The 21,422-nt window shown below is 37.0% G+C and overlaps 1 protein-coding gene across 3 annotated transcripts in view; it reads right to left on the bottom strand.

The window, feature by feature from the left end:
- The window catches only part of DIAPH2 (diaphanous related formin 2), a 1,026,009-nt gene that overhangs the window by 755,750 nt on the left and 248,837 nt on the right, over positions 1 to 21,422 (bottom strand). The window lies entirely within an intron of this gene.

The following is a 21,422-nucleotide window of genomic DNA, read 5'->3' as shown; positions in this document are numbered from 1 at the left end:
TGATAAGGTGGCATTTGAGCAGAGCCTTCAAGGAAGTGAAGACGTTCATAGCAGAAGGATTAAGGACAAATCGAGTACTGAAGTGGTAGCTAGCATGCTTCCAGGAACTGTAAGGAGACCTGTGTGGCTGCAGCAGAATAAGCAGGCTTGGAAGAATGGCAGGAAATGAAGTCCCATGTGTGGTAAAAGGCTGGAAGACTGATCATGTAGAGCTGGGTTTGACTTTGTCATCCAGTCATGAATATTCTACTTCTAGAAAGACTCCCACACATTTCCCCTCCCCTCCTTTTCATTGATTCTGCTAACATTCTAGTTTAGCCCTAGTTACCTTTTCTTTAAGGTGACAAGAGTCTTCCAACTAGGGTCTCTACAGCTTCATTCTTTTCTTTTATTCATTTTACAAAAGGCTGGATTAGATTGCACTTAATCAGTCATACATCCAAAAATTTCCTCTGGACAACCTAACACATTTCAAGTCCTGCAACCAAGCATTTTCATATAGCCTCAACCTACCTTTCCAGATATTTAAAAAATGGCTCAAATATTCAGAACCAATTGCATCCACAATATATATGGAGCCTCATTTTAAACAAATTCTGCTTTAATTTCCATAGTGGAAATGAGAAAAAACCAATAAGGCATTGTAATGATAATTGGCAGCAAGCTACTATTCAATTGAGGCATGTAATCAACCAGTACAATGAGCTCTTTTCTCTAAAGATTCTCCGTATCAGTGGCGTGGTGGTGGAAGAAAAGAAGGACATCATCTTTAAGCATAATATGTCAGCAGATATCAGCAAAGCACAATATACACTAGCAGAAACCTTAAAATAATGAGAATTCTGAACAAATTTGTATAAACAGTTCTTGGTATCGACTTTGGCATTTAGCAAGATAAAATAATTCATGATTTCCTTAAATTCAACCCTTATAAATTGTTTTTTTAAGATTCTAAATTTTACTCATCTTTTTATACCCAGTGGTATTAAAATTATTAGAGTTATTTCTTTCTTAGTCTAGGAAAGTGGTACAAGAACATGACTTCTATTTGTTCACTTAAAATTAGTCACCCACACATCCCAGACTTCTTCAAATTGTACAGTTTATGATACTTTGGTTTCACTCAGTGAAAATTACAATTGGTCTGAAAAAAAAAAAAGGATACATCATGAAACCTAAGTGTCAGAAGTCAGGGCTTATTTATTTAAAAACGAGGCTGTGAAAAGTCTTAACAAAATATTTTAGGCCAACGGGCAAAGGAGGCCTAGTTAGAGTCTTCAGGACTTTTAAAGTAGAGAGAATAGGAGACCCAAAGGAGCCCGCTACTATAGGGATACCATAATTATTAGCAAAATGACACTAGATAGGTTAAAAGGAAGGGATGTAGCTAACCGTATCTTTTTTTTTTTTTTGTCTTTTTCTCTTGCTAGCAACATTTTCCTTTAAGGCACTAAATACTTTGTGGCCTCTAGCCAAATGCTATTTTCTCTTTCTCTCAGTCTCTCTCTCTCTCTCTCTCTCTATATATATATATATATATGTGTGTGTGTGTGTGTGTGTGTGTGTATACATATATATTATTTTTATTTTTTTTACCCAATACAAAAGTGGTCATGAAGTGATGAAGCAGTTTAAAAACAAAATGTTGGCTGCTCTACACAGGTAAGAATTCTGAAACTGCAACACCTGAAGTAAGCATAAATCAGTAGTTCTCAAGGTAACTGCCCTAAACCAGCAGCATCAGCAACATCAACATCAGCTGGGAACTGGTCAGCAGTACAAACCCTTCCCCCACCCCCACCAAACCTACTGAATCAGTTAAGTCTGGAGATATGGCACAGCAATTTGTGTTTTAACGAGACCTCTAGGTGATTCTAATGCTCAATCATGTTTAAGTACCACTGACGTAGAACACTGCCTTTCTCAGGCAGGACTCAGGCTAAAAATTTAAGATTCCTTTATACACACTCTCGACCATACTGTGAACTCCCTCTGTCACAGGACAGAGATCAGGAATTCAGTCCAAGCAAGTATATTTGGTATATTTTACAGAGCATGCAAATGCCAGCGCTGAGTTATTCTATACTAATTAGAATATCTAGAGGTATATATATACAGTTGACGAGTCGATTTAAAACCTGCCTCAGAGATTGCAAATAAAGACAGATAAAGACATAAATTTTCTGTAGTATCTCAGCCCTGAAATAAGAAATTGCAATTTATCATGGGCCCTAAATTTATAAAAGACATAGAAGCAGCAGAGGGTAATAAAGAACCAAACATAATAAAACTTGGGGAAGGAGAATGATCTCTTATAATTCCCATAACCGCTCTGAAACGTAAGGTTTTTTCCTTTCTTTTTACAGAAATAAGATTTACATACAGTAAAATCCATCATCTTGACAAATACATAGTTATGGAACCTCCAATAAAAAAAGATATACAACATTTCCATCACTCCAAAATATTCCCTCATTCCTGTTTACAGTCAATACCTTTTCCATACTCCCAGCATCCCGGCAACATTTATCTGATGCGTGACCCTAGTTTTGCTTCTAGAACATCATCAGAAATGGAATCATACAGTATGCAGGTTTTGTGTCTGGTTTCTTTCACTTAGCATAACTATTATGATATTTAACCATTTTGTTGCATGTATCAGTAGTCCATTCCTTCTAATTGTTTGGATATACCACAGTTGTTTTTTTATCCATTCATCAGTTAATGAATATCTTGGTTGTTTCCAGGTTTTGATAATTATGAAATAAAACCTCTATAAACATTCACATATATTTGTGTAAGTACATATTTTCATTTTACTGGGAAAATAACTAAGGGTGGAATTCCCAGGTCTCATGGTAAGTATATGGTTCACTTTTTAAGAAACTGCTTTCCAAAGTGGTTATCCCATTTGGCATTCCTTCAGCAAACTAACAGCTCCATTTGATCCAAAGCCTTCCCAACATTTCACACTGTCAAATTTTTTTAAGAGAGAGAAAAAGAGACAGGGGGCAGGGGGTGCAGGGGGGAAGGGAGAGGGAGAGAGAGAATCCTAAGCAGGCTTCACACCCAGTACAGAGTCCAATGTGGGCTCAATGTCATGACCCTGATATCATAACCTGAGCCAAAATCAAGAGTCAGACACTTAACCAACTGAGCCTCCCAGGCACCCCTCACATTGTCATTTTTTTTTTTTTTTAACTTTAGCCATTCTGGAAATTGATTTCAGATAAACTGAGAAGTAAAGTAGTAAAGTAGGGGCGCCTGGGTGGCACAGCGGTTAAGCGTCTGCCTTCGGCTCAGGGCGTGATCCCGGCGTTATGGGATCGAGCCCCACATCAGGCTCCTCTGCTATGAGCCTGCTTCTTCCTATCCCACTCCCCCTGCTTGTGTTCCCTCTCTCGCTGGCTGTCTCTATCTCTGTCGAATAAATAAACAAAATCTTTAAAAAAAAAAAAAAAAAGTAGTAAAGTAACTTGCCAAACATCACTCAACAAGTAAGTTTCAGTCCTAGGGCTCAAACCCATGTCTAACTCCAAAACCCATATTTATTTCAACCATACCACTAGAAATTACTAATAGGACCAGAAAATGATTTTCTATAAAAACATCTCCTTATGGCTCCACCATTATTTCACTAAAGAAGAATTAGTGGTTAGTTATAGAACTGCTTTGAGATTATATCTATATCTATATCTTATCTCTCTATATATCTTATATCTGTATCTATGTCTAGACACAGAAACATGCTCTGCTTATTTAACAGCTTACTTCATTCACTTAGGGGTGATAAGTATTTTCAGCCCATGCTGTTATTGAATTTTAAAGTCCTAAGCATTATAAGAAATCTACTAAATACTGTTAAGGAAAGATATCTGGAGACTTCAACTAAAACTTCCAATTGAGATTTAGACAAGGTAGCTTAATGAAAAGAATAAGGTCAGAATGTACCTTATACTGTTTTATTTTTTTGCATGAGATATATAGTTTACAGTCTTACATTTTAGGTATTAACATACTGGTGATTTTATGTTATTAAGTAACCTAAGAGTTGTCTTGACATACTATACATCTAAGATGATGTTTGTGGCCATTACTTGTGAGGGTGCCAGGTGTAACAAATAAACCACCAAACAAAAAGAGTAGAAATATCAGTCAGGCCAATTCATTTATAAGTGAGCAAGAGACCAGGATTAGATCTGAAGAATGAAACAGAAACCAGAAAGATTATCTAGGGAACAAGAAAACAAACCCACAATAGAGCAGTACCTTCTGAACTTAAGTATAAAAGGCCTGGCTATATCCATCAGGAGTCCAACATCTGGTCCACTGCTCAAGAAGTTAAAAATTAAAGACCTTTCCCCAAGTTCACTCAAACATCAGGAAAACATCCCACCATTCATCGACGGAACATGCTGTAAGACCACAAAGTGACATGTTCAAATGTGTAAGTTTTAGAAAAAGACAGATCTAGGATTCAATTCCATCTCTACCATATTTCTAGTTGTATTATTTTTTTTAAAGATTGTATTTATTTATTCGACAGAGATAGAGACAGCCAGCAAGAGAGGGAACACAAGCATGGGGAGTAGGAGAGGAAGAAGCAGGCTCATAGTGGAGGAGCCTGATGTGGGGCTCAATCCCATAACGCCGGGATCACGCCCTGAGCCGAAGGCAGACGCTCAACCGCTGTGCCACCCAGGCGCCCCTCTAGTTATATTATTTTTGATCAATTACTTAAACGCACTGAGCCTGTTTTTGCCATCCCCAAAACAGGGATGAAAATAGTACCTATACCCAATACAGTCTTTATGACTATTAAATGAAGTAATGTACAGGAAAACATAGTGAAGCCTGTATTAAACTTTGAATGTGTTAAAAACCAAACACGTCATTGCTCATTGAATGTCCTAGTCCAAGTTACAGTATGAATTTTAGGCACAAATTAAAGACTCATTACAATAATATAAAAACTTAATAACATTTCATGATTCAATTATTGAAAAGCAGTTTAACTGCTATGAAATATGTAGAGGAATCTAAACAGACACTAGACATTTTCTACTGGTGGATTAAAAAAAAAAAGACTTCATAATTTAAGTATTTGATGGGGTGCCTGACTAGCTCAGTTGGAAGGGCATGCAACTCTTGATCTCAGGGTCATGAGTCTGAGCCCCACGTTTGGTGTAGAGGTTACCTAAATAATTTTTGAAATGTTTAAAATAACATAAATATTTGATACTCATATTGCCTCCCATGTTTAACTTGTTACTATTCAGCTTTACATATATTTATTTCTCATTATATTTAGTGCTGGCTAATTCACATTGGAATAGACATGGAAATTACAATGGTAAGAGGAAGGGAGTGTGGAGAGAGTGAGTCTATTTATAGTTCATGCATAATCCTGATGAAGAAGTATACCAAAAATATTAAGGTTTTAAAACAAAAGTCTATCCCAAGCCTTCACAACTTCTGAGGTCCTTGTTTTTAAACGTCCTGCTTATACTAATCAGCATGATTAAAGGGGGGAAAACATATTTAATAAATATACCAGAGGATTCCAAGAGAAAGCAAGATTCTCCCCACTTCCAGCTTTCCAGGCCAAAAAAAGTAAGGACAACGCTATAAATGACAAAATGAGATTCTGCTCTCTCACACATACATGTAAAGGAAAACCCTTCACAGTTTACCAAAACTTCAACCTTTGACATATAAATTGGAGATTCAGACTTGGAATTATTTAGTTACAGTTCATATAAATATAACTTGAAAACAAAGGTTTAGTGGATGGATGAGTTCAGTACACTCTACACGTTACAGACATAAAAAGAAATAGTGACTGCACTTACATTGATCAGTAGATTGTCCAGATTCATGTCTGTCTTTCAAAAGGGTTAAAGCTAAAATTAGAAAGTTCTATCCTGAGTCCCATAAGCTATAAAGGCACCTGGTCTCATGTGCAGGAGTCCAATATTAGTCATGTCATCCCTTTATCAGTTTGTGCAGTACTAAAGGCTAATATAAAGAGTTATGTGCTCTGTACAAAGGATTTGATTTCTCTCTAATGGTGTCCCATTCCCATGTGTAATCTCATACTACAACCCAAATCACTGGAACATCAATAAAATGAATGACGAGTTAAGAGTTTTGTGGGGGAATTCAGAATGTTGGTAAAATTACAAAACAAGAACAACTAATTCCAAGGCTTGTGGAGACATTAAAGATGACTGTAAATGGTGTTTACACATTTTAATAGCATGAAACATCTAATTTTATTTTTTAACTTAAAATCAATTTAATTAACACACACTGTATTATTAGTTTCAGAGGTACAATTTATTGATTCATCAGTTGCATACAATACCCAGTGCTCATTACTTGAAGTGCCCTCCTTAATGTCCATCACCCAGTTACCCCATCCCCCCACCCACCTCCCCTCCAGCAACCCTCAGTTTGGGAAACATCTCATTTTAATACCAATGTTTCCAATGTAACTTTGTTGAATGCAATTAAAACCAAACTTTAGGTATATGCACTTATGAGAAAGGGAAGAGCTCCAAGGTGATTAAGACCAATTTACTACCCACAGCAAACAGTACCATACATTCAGCCCATGAATCAATAATCTCCAAACAATAGCCAAGAAAAAGTATTTTCAGCATTTTTAAAGGATATTTGTTCAACTAAATCAACTTCATAAATAATTCCACTATCAATATATACATCTATTAAAAAATAAAATGTTAAAAACAAAAACAACATGGACTTGTATATGCTATGACTGTCTTGGTTTTAATTCAATAAAAACATACATATCCACTCACGGTTGTCTACATAAAAATAAATACGATATACTTGAGCACTTGAATGGCCTTGGAAATAGTCATCATGGTAGATTAGTACATAAACTATCTCTGCCCAAATTTAATTATGTTAGATGCAGTACTGCCATTTCCAGACATCTATGCATATGACATTCACTGACCACTTATTTCACCTGATTCATAGAAAGGTTGACTATGTTAATTTTCCAGCTCTGCCTCTCCATGGTTTTGACTTCAATGTTGAGCTAGATTATAACTTCCTTAGAAAACACCAAAAAAGACATCCTATCCTTCCCTCTATACTCTGTTATTCACTTCAAAAGGGTTTTATCTGGCCGTATTTATTCTCCATATCAGGTCTCACTAGAAAGGTTCTACTATTTCATGGTACTCACACAGAAAATTTTCTAAGAGTTCCTCACAAAAGAGGAAATGTGTGCTCTTTCTAGTTGCTTACATTACATAAAAACAAACTTCTTACATGTTTAGAACAAACTGTAAATGTCTGAGCTACATATGAAAATCTCCTGAGGGAAAATAAAAATTCTCCCTCAAAAGATAACAATTCCTTTTCATTAAAATCAATTTCTTAAGATCTCAAAATTACTTTGAAGATAGTCAAAATGGCTTAAATCCAAATCCATTAAATTGATCAATAGGTTATAGAAGAAAGAATATTTTCTTCCCCATCCCCCTTTAAAAGTCATTGTTAGAAACACATTAAGAGATCATCTTCTCTGACAGTAATGATGAAAACAAAATTTGCAAAAAATGTGAATGAAAATGAAAACTGAGTCTTCAATCAAAGAGAAGCAAGGGGAAAGAAGATTGCAAATATTCAAGCAAAAGCTAGTCATATTTCAAATTCTTTTCATATATTTGAAATTATAAATATAATTATGTTAGGACACTTACTAAAGTCACCTTCTTAGTAATATCTACCAGTCAAACTTACAATAAAATGTTAACTTCCACAAAAAAAAAAGTATTGGTTTATTTTCCTAAGCTAAGTAATATAGTTAAAATTCTATCATGCACTCCATAGGACATCCAGTTAATTTTAGTTTAGTGGAATTTTGTTAAAATGAATTTACTCCAAAAAATCACATTCCTAATCCGTAAACCCTGAAAATTAAACATAGTTGACATCAAGTTTAACTGTTGTGAGAAAGTAAGAAGTTCTTTCAATGCAAGAAAGAAAACAGAGAGACATTAGCACATACCACCCATATATTTCCTTTTTTCCCAAGCCAATGTGCATGTTATACTTTCTGAGTATGGTGAGCTGCAGAGAGGTTAAATGTATTTCCCTTCATGTAACAGGGATAAGGAGAGTTGAAGGGTAATTGTTATTTGATGACTGAACAACAGAAATTTAACAGTCATTGTCACCTATTAGCAGCAGTCCCCAAAACATTGAATTAAAGACTCATTATAGAGTGTGACTGCTGCATAAAAAAAAAAAAAGAAGAAAAAATCAAAGAAATTTAATGCTCACATTTTTTTTTTTTTTTTTTTTTTTTTNTTTTTTTTTTTGCACAGAATTAACTGCAACTAAACTAAAAAGAACCATTGCTTTGGATCCTCATTGTGGATGTCAAAAAAATCTTAGCAAGTTCAAATGTTTTGTTGTCTCAGAATGTAATCTGTAATGGTAACCACCCTGATCTTTTCTTATTTTTATATAATTTAAAATCCCTTTCCCATAAAATTGATAAAGACCCAATGGAAATTATGTGTGTATCTGTGTGCAGACATGCACTTGTGAGCCATGGTTAAATATCTTAATATATCCAAACTTCTACAATTTTTTTTCAAAACATAATCATTGACCAATGAATAGTCAATCTTGTTTTTTTTAATTTTGAAGATTTCATTTATTTATTTCAGAGAGAGAGAGAGCGAGAGAGCACAAGTCGGGGAGAGGGAGAAGCAGCCTACCTGCCAAGGGAGCCTGACATTGGTCTCCATTCCAGGACCCTGGGATCATGACCCGAGCCAAAAGCAGCTGCTTAACTAACTGAGCAATCCAGGCACCCTGAACAGTCAAAATCTTAAGTAACATCATATTAAACAACCTGGGAATTGTTAAGGCTTATCTAAGAAATATTAAGCCAAACATACTCATTATTTGTTCTCTTCTACAGTGATATAAATCATCTAAATAGAGCTACCCTATGACCCAGCAATTGCACTACTGGGTATCTACCCCAGAGATACAAATGTAGTGAAAAGAAGGGCCACATGCACCCCAATGTTTATAGCAGCAACGTTCACACTAACCAAACTGTGGAAGGAGCCAAGATGCCTTTCAACAGATGAATGGATAAAGAAGATATTGTACATATATAAAATGGAATATTACTCAGCCATCAGAAAGGATGAATACTCACCATTCACATCGACATGGATGGCATGGAGGGGATTATGCTAAGTCAAATAAGTCAAGCAGAGAAAGACAATTATCACATGATTTCATTCATATGTGGAACATAAGGAATAGCATGGAAGACCCTTGGGGAAGGGAGGGAAAACTGAAGGGGGGTGGAAATCAGAGAGGGAGACAAACCATGAGAGACTATGGACTCTGGGAAACAAACTTTCGGTTTCAAGGGGGTGGAGGGTGGGGGGATGAATTAGCCTGGTAATGGGTATTAAGGAGGGCACATGTTCAGATGAGCACTGTGTGTTACACGCAATTAATGAATCACTGAACACTACATCAAAAACTAATGATATACTATATGATGGCTAAATGAACATATAAAAAAAATCTAAATCAACTAACAACAAAATAAAAGTAATAAACATGTACATGGCACACAAACTATTTTATAGGACTATAATAGAGTATAAAGTTCCCAAGAAAGAGATATTAGCCTTCTACCATATTTGACCTCGCCTGCATTTATTTGCAGACAAATCTAGAAATACCGCTACTCCTAAAATATACACATTTATACTTGATAAGTCTTTCAGAACATATAAATTCTTTTTAAAGAAAACGTAATGTTTTAATTGCCGAAGTAACTCTGGCCTTCTTCAAGATTTCCCAGATTTCCTTTTCATAATTGGAAAAGTTAAAAACCATAACAAACATTAACAATTTAAATTAACAACACTGTTCTGTCTTCATTTTACAAATAAACCTTCATGAAGGAACAGGCAATGATAAGAGTAGCTTTACTGGTCATGAAATCAAAGTAACTTACCTCATGTCCACTCCTTAATTTTACAAATGAATAAACTAAAGAATCTAGTTACACATTTTGGGTCATACCTTGTTAATGGCAAAACCATAACTGGAATCCAGCATTTCTCTTTTTTTTTTTTTTTAAAGATTTTATTTATTTGAGAGAGAGAGCACGAGTAGGGGGTGGGGGTAAGGGGTACAGGGAAAGCGAAAAGCAGACTCCCAGACTCCCCACTGAGCAGCGAGCCTGACGTGGGGCTCAATCCCAGGACCTGGAGATCAAGACCTGAGCCGAAGGCAGATGCTTAACTGACTAAGCCACCCAGGCGCCCCTGGAATCCAGCATTTCTTCTTACACACCTCCCATTCGCCTATATTATCAACAATATATAAAATACAATATATATAAAAAAAAAATCACTAGCATTATGAGTATTCTTTTGATTATTTTGCTTCATGAAGGAATGTTGAATAAAAGCTCAAATTTATAAAAATGTCATCAATGTGTATATTCAGAAGTGAAATCAATACCAGTAAGGTTTATAAAAAAATATTTGTCATGAATTCTACCATCAATGCAAGGGAAACATTAGATAAAACATTAGATATATCTAATAAAATACTTTCTGCTTCCCATATACCAATAAATAAGTTACTTGTTTAGCACTGATATAGAGTAATATCATACTATAGCTCACTACTGTGTATTGTAGACATATAGAACTGTAAACATCCACTTCAAAAAATAAAGCAATTGTTAATCGACATTTGGCATGATACAAAATACAAATATTAGAAAGCACCTGGCAAAAAATGGAGCCATTCAACTTTAATTTGGGAATAATAGTCCTTAGTTACCCTCATGTACTTCCTTATCCTCATGAATGAATTGGCCAGCCATTTTAAGATTGCTTCTGATGGAGTTCAGCACACACTACCCAAAAATATGACACCCTTGGGAGTGAGTCTTTAAGATATTAATTATCTTTAATTGAGTCTTTAAAATATTAAAAAGCTGAAACTGAAGGAATCAGAAAAGCCTCATTCTCTCACCTACCCTTCTTCCCTGAAAGCAAGAGGAGGGAAAACATTCTTATCACCAGAGACAGGGAATTTAGGGCCTAGAAGGCTGTATGAAAAACTTTGTTCAATTACCCTTATCCTCCTAGTTACTTCTTCATCGCATACTACACTTACACCAAAACCCTTTGTCTTGTCAATTCCTTACAAATTTGCTCTTTCTTTGTATAAAAGATACAAAAACTTCCTGCTCTGGTTGCTCATTTGCATCTTCATTCTCTTGTAAAGGTACCCACATATATGAAAAAATTTAATAAAATTTTTATGTTTTTCTCAAGTTAATGATTGTCAGTTTTTCAGAGCCAGTCAGGGAACCTGAGAGGTCCAGGAAAACTTTTCCCTCCTCTACACTTCCCACTAACTTCCTTAACTCTTCTATCCTTTTCTGCTTTGCATTGCTCACTTCTGCTTCCTGAATTTTAAATAAACCCAGTGAACTCTATTTGCTGGATGAATCAGTCCCTCTATCAACTCACATCTCCAAATGGAGTGAGGTCTATACCTAGAGTACTGACAATGGAAATGTAAAAACTACACAACAAAAAGGAACACTCATGCATGTTTGGTGAAAATTCAAACTGGTACAGCCACTGTGGAAAAAAGTAGGGAGGTTGGTCAAAAAATTTAAAATACCACTACCCTATGATCCAGCCATTGCACTACTAGGTATTTACCCAAAGAATACCAAAATACAAATTCAATGGAATACATGCACCCTAATATTTATAGCAGCATTATCTATAATAGCCAAATTATGAAAACAGCCCGTGTCCATCCACTGATGAACGGATAAAGAAGATGTGGTACAGAGGAAACATTAAGATGACAGAGGAGTACAGGGACCCTAGGCATGCCTCATTCCTTGAATACAGCTAGATAAATATTAAATCATTTTGAACACCCATGAAATTGATCAGAGGACTGAGAGCAAAACTGCACAATCAGAAGTAGAAAAAAAGGCCACATCATAGAAGGCAGGAGCTGCAGAGAGTTGACTGGGGGGAGAAAAGACCTGTAGGTGCTGCAAAGTGAGGGAGCCTTGAACACAGAGAGAGGAGCGAGAGAAAAAGAAAGAGAGAGAAAGAGTGGAAAGTATGTCCAGGGAATGGCACAGGAAAAACTCTTCCCCAAAACAACTGACTGGGAAAAGAGGGGCTGACTACTCAAGTTTTTATAAATAGCAGAGTGAAAAGTATGAAGTTTAGGAGGTCCACAGGGTTGTGCCTGGCAGGCCTGGAGGTGCTCAGGAGGGGAAAGAGGACAGAGATTGGGAGTGGGCAGCATGGTATGAGGATCCCCTGGGTCATACAGGGAGAAACATTTCCCCTGCCTGGAAAGCATTTGGGAGAGGCAGCACGGCCTGTCGGGTGGGTGGGGGGAAGAACTGGTGGCACCAACATGCTGCCCTGTTTCCTAGCATAGGAACAGAGATTTGAGCTGAGGACAACAAACCTTGGTGCTTTCTGCTGTACTTATCATATACTCCAAACCACTGCACAGTCATGAAAGTGATTTCTGGGACAAACCATCATTGGCCACCGCACAGTAAGACCCTCCCCTAGAGGATTAGTGTGGGTCCTCACCACGTGGATCTCCAAAATTTAGAGTTTTCAAACCCAGCCACATGCCTGGGATAAAACACAAGAATACTGAGCCACAAGGTAGGCATACAACTTAGACACAAGCAGATTGAAAGCAGGAATCTGGTGGAGGCCAGGGACACAAGAGGAGTGACTGTTAGCTCTTCTGTGAGGGGTTCCTGAGGAGTGGTGGGCATCAAATTCCAGCTCTGGTGATAAAAGGTCAGAACAATGCCATTCCTTATCCCCCCCTGCATCAGCACTAACCCACTTCGGTGAGCAAATCAGCACCACTCACTGGAGGCCAGAGCTACATACAAGACCCACGCACTTGTGCCCTGCAGATACAACTCTCACCAGCAAAAGTCCACCTAAGGAACGGCACAACAAACCCCACCTGCAAAAGACTAATACAAACCCCTCCAATGCACCAAGTCGACTGATCAATAAGTACTGCTAAGCAACAGCTCTAAGGGAGGAAGTAAGATCTAGCTTCCTTTCCCCCTCCCATCCCCCAGACCTCCTCTTTTTTTTTTTTTTTTTAAGATTTTATTTATTTATTTGACAGAGATAGAGACAGCCAGTGAGAGAGGGAACACAAGCAGGGGGAGTGGGAGAGGAAGAAGCAGGCTCATAGCAGAGGAGCCTGATGTGGGGCTCGATCCCACAACGCCGGGATCACGCCCTGAGCCGAAGGCAGACGCTTAACCGTTGTGCCACCCAGGCACCCCACCCCAGACCTCTTCTTAATATAGCCATTACTCTCAGGACCAGAAATACATCAGGATATCCTAACAATTCCACAAAAAAAACAATGACCCAGACAAAATGACAAGACTGAGGAATTCACTGGAAAAGAAAAAAAAAACAGGAAGAAGTCACAGCCAGGGATTTTATCAATACAGATACAACTAAGATGTCTGAACCAGATTTTAAAACAATAATAATAAAGATATTAACTGGGTTTGAGAAAAGCATAGAAGACATTAGACAATCCCTTATTGAAGAGACAGAAAAACTAAAAACTAGTCAGGCGGAAATAGAAAATGCTATAACCAACATGCAAAACTGACTGCATGCAATGACAATAAGGATATATGAAGTGACAACGAATCAATGATACATAAGATAAAATTATAGAAAATAATGAAGTTGAAAAAAAGAGGGAAAGAAAAGTATTGGATCACAGATGTAGACTTAGGGAACTCAGAGACTCCTTCAAGTATACTAACATTCATATCACAAGAGTCCAAGAAGAAGACAAAAAGGAGCAGAATGCTCATTTCAGCAAATTACAGCTAAAAAAGTTTCCTAATCTGGGGAAGGAAAGAGACATTGAAATCCAAGGAGTACAGAGAACTCCCATTAAATTCAACACGAGCCGGCCATCACCAAGATATATTATACCCAAATTCACAAAACACACAGACAAGGAAAGAATCTGGAAAGCAGCAAGGGGAAAAAAAGTCCTTAATCTACAAGGAAAGACAGCTCAGGTTTGCAGCAAATCTGCCCACAGAAATGCGGCAGGCCAGAAGAAACTATCATGATATATTCAACATGATGAAGTCAAAAAATATGCAGCCAAGAATACTTTATCCAGCAAGGCTGTCACACAGAATGGAAAGAGAGATGATTTCCCAGGAAAAAAAAAAAAAAAAAAACAACACTAAAGGGGTTCATGACCACTAAACCAACCCCATTAGAAATCGTAAAGGGAACTCTTTGGGGAGAAAAGACCAAAAGCAACAAATACTAAAAAGGAACAGAAAATATCACCAGAAAAAAACAACTTTACAGGTAACACAATGGCACTAAATTTACGTATATCAATAATCACTCTGAAAGCAAATGGACTAAATGCTCCAATCAAAAGACATAGGGTATCAAAATGGAATTAAAAAACAAGACCCATCTATATGCTGCCTACAAGAGACTCATTTTAGACCTAAAGATACCTGCAGATTGAAAGTGAGGGAACAGAAAGAAATTTATTATGGTAATGGATGCCAAAAGAACGTTGGAGTAGCCATACTTCTATCAAACAAACTAGATTTCAAACCAAAGACAGTAATAAGAGATGAAGAAGGGTATTATATCATAATTAAGGGGTCTATCCATCAAGAAGATGTAACAATTCTAAATATATATGCCCCCAACATGGGAGCACCTAAATATATAAATCAAATAATAACAAAGATAAAAATATTCATTGACATTAATACAATAATAGTTAGGGGACTTTATCACCCCATTTAGAGCAATGGACAGGTCATCTAAGCAGAAGAATAACAGGGAAATAATGGCTTTGAATGACACACTAGACCAGATGGACTTAACAGATACATTCAGAATATTTCACACTAAAGCAGCAGAATGCACACTCTTTTTGAGTGTACATGGAACATTCTCCAGAACAGATCACATAATGGGTCACAAATCAGCCTTCAACAAGTACAAAAAAGCAGAGATCATACCATGCATATTTTCAGACCACCCTACGAAACGTGAGGGCAACCAGAAGAAAAAAATTCGGAAAGACCATAAATACATGGACGTTAAAGAACATCCTACTAAAGTATGAACAGGTTAACCAGGAAATTTAAAAAGGAATAAAAAATACATGGAAGCAAATGAAAATGAAAACATGAAAGTCCAAAACCTTTGGGATGAAGCAAAAGTGGTCCTAGGAGGGAAGTAAATTGTAATAAAAGCCTACCTCAGGAAGCAAAAAAGCTCTCCAATTTTACATCCTGCAACCTAAACTTAGACCTAAAGAATCAAGAAAATGAAAAACAATTGAAGACTAAAGCCAGCAGAAGAAAGGAAATAATAAAGATTACAATAGAAATAAACAATACAGAAACAAAGAGTAGAATAGAACAACAAAACTAAAAGCTGGGATACATTACCTTCTCTGAAAAAAAGAGTAATGCTGATAAAAACCCTAGGCAGACTTATCAAAAAGAAGAGAATAACATCATGAGAATAATATCAAATAAAAAACATCACGAATGAAAGAGGAGAGATCACAACCAACACCACAGAGATACAATTATAAGAGATTATTATAAAAAATTATAAACCAACAAATTGGGCAACCTGGAAGAAATGGAAAAATTCATAGAAACATACAAACTACCAAAACTGAAACAGGCAGAGATAGAAAATTTGAACAGACCCATAACCAGCAAAGAAACTGAATTGGTAATCAAAAAATCTCCCAACAAACAAAAGTCCAGGGCTACATGGCTTCCCAGGGGAATTCTACCAGACATTTTTTTTTTCTAAAGATTTTATTTATTTATTTGACAGAGATAGAGACAGCCAGCGAGAGAGAGAACACAAGCAGGGGGAGAGGGAGAGGAAGAAGCAGGCTCCCAGCGGAGGAGCCTGATGTGGGGCTTGACCCCAGAACACCAGGATCATGCCCAGAGCCAAAGGCAGACGCTTAATGACTGAGCCACATAGGCACCCCTCTACCAGACATTTAAAGAAGAGTTAACAATTATTCTTCTCAAACTGTTTCTTTTTTTTTTTAAGATTCTATTTATTTATTTGACAGAGAGACAGCCAGCGAGAGAGGCAACACAAGCAGGGGGAGTGGGAGAGGAAGAAGCAGGCTCATAGCGGAAGAGCCTGATGTGGGGCTCAATCCCATAACCCCGGGATCACGCCCTGAGCCGAAGGCAGACGCTTAACCGCTGTGCCACCCAGGCGCCCCTCAAACTGTTCATATATATATATATATATATACATAGAAAACTTTCAAACTCATCTATGAGTCGAGCATTACCTTGATATTAAATCAGACAAAGACCCCACTAAAAAGGGGACTTGCAGGCCAATATCCCTGATGAACATGGAAGCAAAAATTCTCAGCATACTAACAAACTGAATTCAACAGTACATTAAGAGAATCATTCACCACGATCAAGTGGAATTTATTCCTGGGCTACAGGGGTGATTCAATATTCCCAAATCAATCAATGTAATACACCACATTAACAAAGGATAAGGACCACATGATCCTCTCAATAGATGCAGAAAACACATTTGATAAAATACAGCGTCCATTCTTGATAAAAGCTCTCAATAAAGTAGATACAGATGGAACATAACTCAAAATCATGACGGCTCATGTACAAAAGAAACACAGGTAATATCATCCTCAATGGGGAAAAACTGAGAGCTTTTCCTCTCCAATCAGGAACAAGACAGGGAGGACCAGTCTCACCATTATTATTTACCATAATACTGGAAGGCTGAGCCTCAGCAATCAGACAAAAAAGAAATACAAGGCATCCAAATTGCCAAGGATTAAGTCAAACTTTCAGTATTCACAGATGTAGATTTTCTATGCAGAAAACCCAAAGTACTCCACAAAATAATTGCTAGAAGTCATAAATCAATTCAGCAAAGTTGCAGGATATAAAATCAGCATACAAAAATCTGCTGCATTTCTATGCAGCAATAATGAAGCAGCAGAAAGAGAAATCAAGGAATAGATACCATTTACAACTGCACCACAAACCATAAGATACCTAGGAATAAAACTAGTCAAAGAAGTAAAAGATCTGTACTCTGAAAACTATAGAACACTTATGAAAGAAACTGAAGAGGACACAAAGAAATGGAAAAACATTCCGTGCCAATGGTTTGGAATAACAAATACTGTTAAAATGTCTATACTACAGAAAGCAATCTACACAATGCAATCCTTATCAAAATACCACCAGCGTTTTTCACAGAGCTAAAAAAAAAAAAAAAAAAAAAAAAAAAAACACAACTGGAAGCATCACGATTCCAGACTTCAAGCTATATTACAAAACATTAGTCATCAAGCCAGTATGGTACGAGCAGAAAACCAGACACATACATCAGTAGGACAGAACAGAAAACTCAGAAATGGAGCCACAAATATATAGTTGCCTCATCTTTGGCAAAGCAGGAAGGAATAGCCAATGGAAAAAAGTCTTTTCAATAAATGGTGCAGGCAAAACCAGACAGCAGCATGCAGAAGAATCAATGTGGACCACTTTCTTACACCATACACAAAAATAAATTCAAAATGGATGAAAGAACTAAATGTGGGACAGGAAACCATCAGATTTCTAGAGGAGAACACAGGCAGCACCCTCTTTGACCTCAGATATAACAACTTCTCACTATACAAGTCTCTGGAGGAAAGGGAAACAAAAGCAAAAATGAACTACTGGGATTTCATCAAGATAACAACCTTCTGCACAGCAGAGGAAACAATCAACAAAACTTAAATGGCAGTCGACACAAAGGGAAAGATATTTCCAAATGACATATGTGATACAGGGTCAGTATCCAAAATCTATAAAAAACTTATCAAATTCAACACCCAAAGAACAAATAATCCAGTTAAGAAATGGACAGAAGACATGAATAGACATTTTGGCAAAGAAGACATCCAGATGGCCAAAAGACAAATGAAAAGATATTCAACATCACTCATCATCAGGGAAAAACAAATCAAAACCATGATGAGATACCACCTTACACCTTTCACAATGAATAAAATTAACAACACAGGAAACAACAGATGTTAGTGAGGATGAAGAGAAAGGGGAACCCTCTTACGCTATTGGTAGGAATGCAAACTGGTGCACCCACTCTGGAAAACAATATGAAGATTCCTCAAAAGATTAAAAACAAAACTATCCTACAATCCAGCAATTGCACTACTAGGTATTTATCCAAGGTATTCAAAAATGCATATTTGAAGGGTACATGCACCCCAATATTTATAATAGCATTATCAACAAGAGCCCAACTATGGAAAGATCCCAATTATCCACTGACTGATGAATGGATAAAGATGTGGTATATATACAATGGAATATTACTCAGCGATTCAATAAAATGCAATCTTGCCATTTGCAATGACATGGATGGAATGACAGTGTATTATGCTAAGGGAAAAAAGTCAGTCAGAGAAAGACAAATATCATATGATTTTATTCATATGTGGAATTAAGGAAACAAAAGAAATGGGTAAGGGGAAAAAAGAGAGAGAAAGAGGCAAATGAAGGAACAGACTCTTAACTGCAGAGAACAAAGTGATGGTTACCAGAAGTGAGGTGTATATAGGGATGGGTTAAATAGGTGAAGGCGACTAAGGAATGCACTTGTTGTGATGAGCACTGGGTGATGTATGGAAGTGTTGAATCACTGTATTATTCACCTGAAACTAATATTATACTATATGTTAACTAACTGGAATTTAAATAAATACTTTAAAAAGGATAAGGACTACACAAGAGATATTGCAAATAAGAAAATGGATGGGATGCCTTGGTGGCACAATCAGTTAAGTGTCCTTTGACTCTTGGTTTCAGCTCAAATAATAATCTCATGGTCGTGGGATGGAGCCCTGCATCAGGCTCTATGCTCAATGCAGTCTGCTTGAGAGTCTCTCTCCATCTCCCTCTGCCCCTCCCACTCGTGTGCTCTCTTACTTGCTTGCTCTGTCTCTCTAAAATAAAAAATTAATCTTAAAAAAAAAAGAAAATGGACAAATGTGATGAAAAAGGAATGTCAAATCATACATACAAGAATCAGAGCCAAAAACCTTGAATGGATGGTGAGCTCTCTAATGCAAAGAATACATAAAGGATTATATAATAGTTGATCACGGAATCTCAAATCTGTTGTGAGCTAACAAACAAAAAAGTCCAGTATCATGCTTACATATAGCTCCACAGTATATGTCCAGCATGCTGTTTACATCTCCACAGTACTATTTGATAATTCATATTTATCTAGATCCCTCATATCAACGTTATAGAAATTCCCAGCCACATTAGAAAAATCAATATACATATATATTTTGTTCTTGCCAGTCAGAGTTAACTCCTCTATAGCTCTCTGTTCCTAACTTTTATTACTCCAATTTTCCAAGATCATTCGAAATGCATTAAAGTAAATGCTCACATCAAACTTTTGTTATCAGGAAATTTAGACAAATGATTTCAACATGTAAAACCATTATTGTAATTTATAAATAATTCAACAACAGAAATTAAAATTAATGAAAGGCACACATTATAACATCTCCAGCACAGCATATACTGCATTCTATTCAGAGGACAAAGTAATGATGAGCAAATAAACTGACAGTGACGTTTTGGTTTTTTTTGTTTGTTTTTTAGGTACAAAATATGCTATAAGGTCAGAGAATACCCCCAAATCAATGTCCCATACCACTTACAATTAAAAGATTTTTTTTTTTCATTTTGGGGTACCTGAGTGACTCAGTTGGTTAAGTGTCTGACTCTTGATTTGGGCTCAGGTATGATCTCAGGGTTTTGAGATCGAGCCCCACATTAGGCTCCACACTAGGCATGGAGCCTGCTTAAGATTCTCTCTCTCCCAGGGACGTCTGGGTGACTCAACTGGTTAAGCATCTATCTTTGGCTCAGGTCATAATCCCACAATCCTGGGATCAAGTCCCTCATTGGGCTCCTTGTTCAGCAGGGAGCTTGCTTCTCTCTCTGCCTGCTGCTCCCACTGCTTGTGTTCTCTCTCTCTGATAAATAAATAAAATCCTTAAAAAAAATTATCTTTCTCCCTCTCCTTCTTCCCAGTATTATTACTCCGGGTCTTTGGAGAAACATATTTTTTTTTTTTAACTCACAGCACTACGTAGGAAATGCACATTCACAGAAATCCTGTCTACTTGATAGAAAATCATCAAAGACACACTCTACTGTGTTGTTAAATACCCCTTAAAGAACCACAAAATATAAATATGAGTTCAGAATTATGAAGAATGTTTTCCCTGAAAAGTAGATGCACTATCATTCATCAGATAACAGCTATGTCTCTCAATACTTTTCTCCCCCTTCACTACAAGGAAAATTGGAACTATTTTATACTCACATAATTACCTGGCACTGTCCCTGGCTTTTTGAAAATTATCATCTTCTCTCCTTATTTACTTGGAGTTTGTATTTTTACCCTCATCTTAATGGTAGTGAGATACCTGCATCTTTCATTGTAAGTTGCAACTACTTTAGTAGTAGCCCCATAATAATAAGTATATAAAACTCTAGTACATGTCAAAGCCCTTAAATTAAATTAATTCATATAAATCAAAATAAAAATATGTCAAATGGGGGCACCTGGGTGGCTCAGTCGTTAAGCATCTGCCTTCAGCTCAGGGCGTGATCCTGGCATTCTGGGATCGAGCCCCATGTCGGGCTCCTACGCTGGGAGCCTGCTTTTTCCTCTCCCCCTCCCCCTGCTTATGTACCCTCTCTCTCTGGCTGTCTTTCTCTCTGTCAAATAAATAAATAAATCTTTAAAAAAATATGTCAAATGACAAATATTTATATGCATTTTCTTCAAGACTATTTTGAACATATAGAAAATACAAAATGTAAATAAAATGTTTTAAAATAGGGGCTCCTAGGGGCACCTGGGTGGCACAGGGGTTAAGCGTCTGCCTTCAGCTCAGGGCATGATCCCGGCGTTATGGGATCGAGCCCCACGTCAGGCTTCTCTACTGGGAGCCTGCTTCTTCCTCTCCCACTCCCCCTGCTGTGTTCCCTCTCTCGCTGGCTGTCTCTATCTTTGTCAAATAAATAAATAAAATCTTTAAAAATAAATAAAGAAAAATAAAATAAAATAAAATAAAATAGGGGCTCCTAGGTGGCTCAGTCAGTTAAGCATCTGCCTTTAGCTCAGGTCATGATCTCAGGGTCCCAGGAT

This window comes from Ailuropoda melanoleuca, chromosome X, assembly GCF_002007445.2.
Source record: "Ailuropoda melanoleuca isolate Jingjing chromosome X, ASM200744v2, whole genome shotgun sequence".
Classification (NCBI taxonomy): Eukaryota; Metazoa; Chordata; class Mammalia; order Carnivora; family Ursidae; genus Ailuropoda; species Ailuropoda melanoleuca.
Note: the sequence above shows the minus strand (reverse complement) of the source record. Positions and strands in the feature narration are given on the sequence as shown.